The following is a 7,977-nucleotide window of genomic DNA, read 5'->3' on the forward strand; positions in this document are numbered from 1 at the left end:
GATACCCGCCATTTTGGAGTCATCTAAAATCATAAATAGCATTATAAATATTCACTTACCTTTGATGATCTTCATCAGAAGGCACTTCCAGGAATCCCAGGTCCACAATAAATGTTGTTTTGTTTAATAAAGTACATAATTTATGTCCAAATAGCTCCTTGTTGTTTGCGCATTCAGTAAGCTACTCCAAGTGTAGGAAGCGCGGCCAAAATGTCACGACGGAAAGTCAAAAAAAGTTATATTTATGTTCGTTCAAACATGTCAAATGTTGTATAGCATCAATCTTTAGGGCCTTTTTAACTTAGAACTTCAATAATATTCCAACCGGACGATTCCAGTGTCTTGAAAAACATTTTGGATCACAGCTACCCCTCACGTGAATGCGTGCCAATGAACTCATGTGCTTTCCTGAGTCAACAACTTCCAACTTCCTCCGTTCGCTCTCTGTTCACCATAGACGCCTCAAACAACTTTCTAAAGAATTTTGACATCTAGTGGAAGCCTTAGGAAGTGCAAAATGAACCCTAAGTCACTGATAGGCAATGACTTGAAAGGACTACAAGCACCAGATTTCCCACTTCCTGGTTAGATTTTTCTCAGGTTTTTGCCTGCCATATGAGTTCTGTTATACTCACATGCAAAAATTTAATAACCAACGTTTCGACAGCGAAGCTGTCTTCATCAGGGTATCATCACAAACACTGCGAGATGAGTCATTTATATAGTGTCAAGAGACACACAGGTGTTTGTAATCATGGCCAAGTATGGCCTAATATCATTGGTTAACTCAAATATTTTAAAAAAATGGCATACAAAGAACATACAAAAAGACAAACAAATGGATAGCATACGATCATAGCATTTGTAGTCTAAAATGTATCTAACAAACAATTTCCTTTATTTTCTAGTGTTCTACTCCGCTAGCCAGCACCTCGCCTTTATAGGTGTGCGTTTCTCTTTTTTCTAGATTGTTCTGTTATACTCACAGACATCATTCAAACAGTTTTAGCAACTTCAGAGTGTTTTCTATCCATATCTACTATAATATGCATATTCTAGTTCCTGGGCCTGAGTATAAGGCTGTTTAATCTGGGTACGTTTTTCGTCCGGCCGTGAAAATACTGCCCCCTACCCAAGAGAGGTTAATGCAGCTGGTGGCCACACCAGATACTGACTGTTACTTTTGATTCCCCCCCCCCCCCCTTTGTTCAGGGACACATTATTCCATATCTGTTAGTCACATGTCTGTGAACTTGTTCAGTTTATGTCTCAGTTGTTGAATCTTGTTATGTTCATACAAATATTTACACATGTTAAGTTTGCTGAAAATAAACGCAGTTGACAGTGAGAGGATGTTTCTTTTTTTTTGCTGAGTTAACATTGGATTCTGCAGTGGATCAAACAATAGCTCCCGTGTGGAGACATCCCACCCTTTCTCCATGCCGGTGTCATATCTTTGGCATCATTAAACTGAAGACATTTTTATCAAATAACTCTCTGTATTTATTATTACGCGATTAAACTGATTAATCGTGTAACTGTAATTAACTAAGAGGTCGGGGCACCAAGGAAAATATTCAGATTACAAAGTTATAATTTTCCTAATATAACTTTCAGATATTATAATATCTGATCTATTAGTCTTCTGATTAATGAGGTATTCGTTTATCTCGTCAGTCTCATTCCAAACGTCGTAAATTGTTGGTTATCTGCACGAACCCAGTCTTCACTATGAGTCATCCATACATCAATTGTCTTAAAATCATTTATTTACTAAGTAATTCACAGAAATGCATAACAAACAGGTATGGTTACAAGGAAATGATAGGAGAATGTGCCCTAGTGGGCTAAACCGGCATGGCGGCTTGTTAGACAAAAGAGTTGATAATTATAACAATTGATATGCTAAACCTTTGCACATGAATGCTCACTCGTTCGGGAACAATTGCAATCAATATACACTGCTCAAAAAATAAAGGGAACACTTAAACAACACAATGTAACTCCAAATCAGTCACACTTCTGTGAAATCAAACTGTCCACTTAGGAAGCAACACTGATTGACAATAAATTCCACATGCTGTTGTGCAAATGGAATAGACAACAGGTGGAAATTATAGGCAATTAGCAAGACACATAAAGGAGTGGTTCTGCAGGTGGTAACCACAGACCACTTCTCAGTTCCTATGCTTCCTGGCTGATGTTTTGGTCACTTTTGAATGCTGGCGGTGCTTTCACTCTAGTGGTAGCATGAGACGGAGTCTACAACCCACACAAGTGGCTCAGGTAGTGCAGCTCATCCAGGATGGCACATCAATGCGAGCTGTGGCAAGAAGGTTTGCTGTGTCTGTCAGCGTAGTGTCCAGAGCATGGAGGCGCTACCAGGAGACAGGCCAGTACATCAGGAGACTTGGAGGAGGCCATAGGAGGGCAACAAGCCAGCAGCAGGACCGCTACCTCCAAGGAGGAGCAGGAGAAGCACTGCCAGAGCCCTGCAAAATGACCTCCAGCAGGCCACAAATGTGCATGTATCTGCTCAAACGGTCAGAAACAGACTCCATGAGGGTGTTATGAGGGCCCGACGTCCACAGGTGGGGGTTGGGCTTACAGCCCAACACCGTGCAGGACGTTTGGCATTTGCCAGAGAACACCAAGATTGGCAAATTCGCCACTGGCGCCCTGTGCTCTTCACAGATGAAAGCAGGTTCACACTGAGCACGTGACAGACGTGACAGAGTCTGGAGACGCCGTGGAGAACGTTCTGCTGCCTGCAACATCCTCCAGCATGACTGGTTTGGCGGTGGGTCAGTCATGGTGTAGGGTGGCATTTCTTTGGGGGGCCGCACAGCCCTCCATGTGCTCGCCAGAGGCAGCCCGACTGCCATTAGGTACCGAGATGAGATCCTCAGACCCCTTGTGAGACCATATGCTGGTGCGGTTGGCCCTGGGTTCCTCCTAATGCAAGACAATGCTAGACCTCATGTGGCTGGAGTGTGTCAGCAGTTCCTGCAAGAGGAAGACATTGATGCTATGGACTGGCCCGCCCGTTCCCCAGACCTGAATCCAATTCAGCACATCTGGGACATCATGTCTCGCTCCATCCACCAACGCCACGTTGCACCACAGACTGTTCATGGTTGGCGGATGCTTTAGTCCAGGTCTGGGAGGAGATCCCTCAGGAGACCATCCGCCACCTCATCAGGAGCATGCCCAGGCATTGTAGGGAGGTCATGCAGGCACATGGAGGCCACACACACTACTGAGCCTCATTTTGACTTGTTTTAAGGACATTACATCAAAGTTGGATCAGCCTGTAGTGTGGTTTTCCACTTTAATTTTTCCACTTTAAGTGTGACTCCAAATCCAGACCTCCATGGGTTGATAAATTGGATTTTCATTGAGTAATTTTTTTGTGATTTTGTTGTCAGCACATTCAACTATGTAAAGAAAAAAGTAATTAATAAGATTATTTCATTCATTCAGATCTAGGATGTGTTGTTTAAGTGTTCCCTTTATTTTTTGGGCAGGTATATATATTTACGCTCAGGGCCGGATCTGTTGAAAAGTTTGTCCTGTTGGAGAGTTTTGTCCTCGATTTCTACTCCTGGTTAGAATGGATATTCTCAAAATGTGACATTCATTAATGTTGTTAAAGGACAAGATGTTCCGTTGGTCTAACGTTCAATGATACCGATTCATAGCTGCAGACTAGTAACTAATATCAAAGACTTGTTATTATTCAGTCGGTATCCAAAATAGTCTAAGAGTTTAACCTGTTCTAGGGGGCAGTATTGACACGGCTGGATAAAAAAACATACCCAATTTAATCTGGTTACCACTCCTACCCAGTAACTAGAATATGCATATACTTATTGCATATGGATAGAAAACACCCTAAATTTTCTAAAACTGTTTGAATGGTGTCTGTGAGTATAACAGAACTCATTTGGCAGGCAAAATCCTGAGACATTTTCTGACAGGAAGTGGATACCTGATGTGTTGTATTACCTTTAAACCTATCCCATTGAAAAACACAGGGGCTGAGGAATATTTTGGCACTTCCTATTGCTTCCACTAGATGTCACCAGCCTTTACAAAGTGTTTTGAGTCTTCTGGAGGGAGATCTGACCGAACAAGAGCCATGGAACGATGATGGCCCATTAGACACCTGGCGCGCGAGTTCATGTTGGGTACCCTCGTTCCAATACGTTATAAAAGAGTATGCATTCGTCCACCTTGAATATTATTCATGTTCTGGTTAAAAAAGGCCCTAATGATTTATGCTATACAACGTTTGACATGTTTGAACGAACGTAAATATATTTTTCCCCCTCGTTCATGACGAGAAGTCCGGCTGGCTTAGATCATGTGCTAACAAGACGGAGATTTTTGGACATAAATGATGAGCTTTTTTGAACAAAACTACATTCGTTATGGACCTGTGATACCTGGAAGTGACATCTGATGAAGAGAATCAAAGGTAATGGATTATTTACATAGTATTTTCGATTTTAGATCTCCCCAACATGACGTCTAGTCTGTATCGCAACGCGTATTTTTCTGGGCGCAGTGCTCAGATTATTGCAAAGTGTCGTTCCCAGTAAGGTTATTTTTAAATCTGGCAAGTTGATTGCGTTCAAGAGATGTAAATCTATAATTCTTTAAATGACAATATAATATTTTACCAATGTTTTCTAATTTTAATTATTTAATTTGTGACGCTGACTTGACTGCCGGTTATTGGAGGGAAACGATTTCCTCAACATCAATGCCATAGTAAAACGCTGTTTTTGGATATAAATATGAACTTGATAGAACTAAAAATGCATGCATTGTCTAACATAATGTCCTAGGAGTGTCATCTGATGGAGATTGTAAAAGGTTAGTGCATCATTTTAGCTGGTTTTATGGTTTTGGTGACCCTGTCTTTGAATTGACAAAACATTACACACAACTCTTGTAAATGTACTGTCCTAACATACTCTAAATTTATGCTTTCGCCGTACAACCTTTTTGAAATCGTAAAACGTGGTTAGATTAAGGAGATGTTTATCTTTCAAAGGGTGTAAAATAGTTGTATGTTTGAAAAATTTGAATTTTGACATTTATTTGGATTCAAATTTGCCGCTCTTGAAATGCACCTGCTGTTGATGGAGTGCACCACGGGTGGCACGCTAGCGTCCCACCTAGCCCATAGAGGTTAACCACGTGGTATGGTTAAAGTTCAGAATGAGGAATGCATGGTCTCCAACCTTTAGCCACTCATAATGGAGGTAAGCTCGGTCTGGTGATAGAAACCCTGGGTGGGGGTTATATTTGGAATTCGGAAAAAGGCTGTCTCATGACGCCAGGTCCCGTCTGTTCATGGGGGCGTGCCGATGACTTGGTGAAACTTTAAACAGAAATACAATTCTCTCACATTAACATCTTACAAGCATCCCAACATATTCCAAATAGCTTTATCCTTATTCATTCATTTTTATACAACCATTAGATGTAAGTCTCACAACTGAGGCTATTATATAAACAGAGCCATGGTAATGTAGCCGTATTGTCTCTCATGAGCTTCACAAAATTGTACCAAATGGATCAGTTCGTAGCTGGATTCTTCACCGATCTTTTATACCTTCTCCAGAACATAAATGTAATTCGGTTCTCCAGTCCTGTGAGGTGGAAGAATTCCTGGGTTCTTTCTATGAAACCCACTCTGTCTCAAAACTGTGGCCATGAGGTAGGACCTTCTTTTAGGAATTTCCGACCGCACTCACAGAGCCTGGGTAGGGGGAGGTAGGGGGATGGTGCATAGAAAGCCCAAAGAGGGCAATGTCATGACACCGGCGAGGAGGGTTAAACCAATAAAGGCTTTTTGTTCCTCTTTGTTGATCTCTCTCCACTCTGTCCCTTTTGCTGTCGCTATTCTCCGTCCTTCTAAGTTGTACACTTTAGGACCTCCTCAATGATGTTGTCACTAATGGACAGCTCCCAGGCAACTTTTGGTGACACAACTGTTGACCCCGGCACAGGCCATGTGCAGCTACTCAGGATGTTATGGCTTCCGGTCCTGCCTTCAGTGGGGAGATGTTCACTCCAGTAAGACCCATTTTTACTCTGTCTATTTGACTGGTTTTCACTCTCCTCAGAGGAGGAGTCCTCTCCATCTGTAGAATCATTTAGGACAGCTGGACTGCAAGGTGAATCCACAACTCCAACTTGACCCACAGGCGCAAAGCCTGTGTCATCTGAATTGGATACCTCAGATTCTGAGTCAGAGGCACCAATGGCTTCCTCATCCAGCATCTGTAAACCCATTTTGGTTGTATACAGTATCTGGCAACATTATTATGAGCCTCCTTACGAAACTTATTTTACTCAATGAGTTAAAAAGGAGAAATGAAAACTGTGATTCATGAACATTTGAAACAAGATATTTAATAAATACGTTATTACTTACTTAGATTGTATTGTTGTAGCAAAAAGAATGAGTGCAATGCAGTGAATTTCATAGGAAATACATACAGGTCATATTTGACCCACATACGAAGACTTGGGGTAGTGATGCAAAAACTATTTTTACTTAAAAAATAATAAATTAAAAAACTAAACTAGGATGTTAGAACATTAAAGATACATTATTTAAGGAATTCCTGGAATATTAGATAATTACATTTTTGGGGGGTATCAATACAGCAAAAAAAAAACATTAGGCTGCGTCATTTTGACCCGGCATATGCATCCTAGGGTTAATAAAACCAGACAGCACAATTTATTTTTTATTTACAGACAGCCAGGGGCACACTAACTCATCTTTGTGTTTTGTAAGTCCATAAGCAGTAGGGGATAACAACGATCATAAGCAGTAGGGGATAACAACGCGGTATATTGATAGGTGCTTGAATTGGACCAAAAAATAAAAGTTGCCAAAAATATAAATAGTACATTTAAGCACAGATACCCCAAATAATTACTTAAGAAGTACTTCTAAGTACGTTTACTTAGATACATTTACTGTACACCTCTGATACCATATATGAAACGGGAGTGCCTAGCGATTGCAGCAAAAGCAGTCTCATCTCGCTGTGATGTTCTCAAATGGATTTAGAGCTCTCAACATGAAAAAATACAAAATAATTTCGTAGAATTGAAACAAGATCACTTTCTCCTGGTTGTAGAGGGACAAAATCACTTTGTGCTTAAAGCTGAAGTTGTTTCGAGTCAGCAGGCATTTGAATGTCATCTCTACGTCACTCTGAGGATGCTGGGGAGACACTGCCATCAGTTATTTGAAGTGGTGACGATTTTGTAGTGTCACTAAGTATGATTATATTAATTTTACAGTTATAAGAAAGGTGAATCACATAGTGAGTCATTTATAACTTAGTTATTACTATATTTATAAAGCATTTCAGTCATTTAAGGTCCCGTGTGGCTCAGTTGGTAGAGCATGGTGTTTCCAACGCCAGGGTTGTGGGTTCGATTCCCATGGGGGACCAGTACAGAGAAAAAAATGTATGAAATGTATGCATTCACTACTGTAAGTTGCTCTGGATAAGAGCATCTGCTAAATGACTAAAATATAAATGTAATGCCCTAATCCCCCACTTTTGTGGAAAAGGGCAAAAAACATATATGATATTTCATATTTTGATATTTTTTTTCTCATATTTGTACTGTTTACTTGAGCTTGTGTCCTCAAAAGTGACCACATCGCAGCAATTTATAACTATTTTTACCAGAAAGGTGACATTTGAATCTTTCCGGACGCATTACAAGGTATTGCTTATGGCCCTCGCATGATAAATAATTACTTTTAGCTACGTCTATTTAGGAGAAATTTACATTTTGACATTACATTTAAGCCATTACAAACTTCAGCTAACTTTAGCCACCGCTAGCTAAAAATCAATGGATGTGATGGGGGCATGTGAGCATGTTAAACAACATGATGTCCAAGTCACCTGAAATCAATTCCATATTTGG

General features: G+C 40.5%; 1 non-coding gene across 1 annotated transcript; it reads left to right on the forward strand.

Annotated features, from left to right (window-relative positions):
- The first annotated feature begins 7,414 nt into the window (after positions 1 to 7,414).
- On the forward strand, positions 7,415 to 7,490 carry trnag-ucc (transfer RNA glycine (anticodon UCC)). Its single transcript has one exon. It is a non-coding gene; the product is annotated as a tRNA-Gly (tRNA).
- The last annotated feature ends 487 nt before the right edge of the window (positions 7,491 to 7,977 follow it).

Source organism: Salmo salar, chromosome ssa15 (assembly GCF_905237065.1).
Source record: "Salmo salar chromosome ssa15, Ssal_v3.1, whole genome shotgun sequence".
NCBI classification, from domain to species: Eukaryota; Metazoa; Chordata; class Actinopteri; order Salmoniformes; family Salmonidae; genus Salmo; species Salmo salar.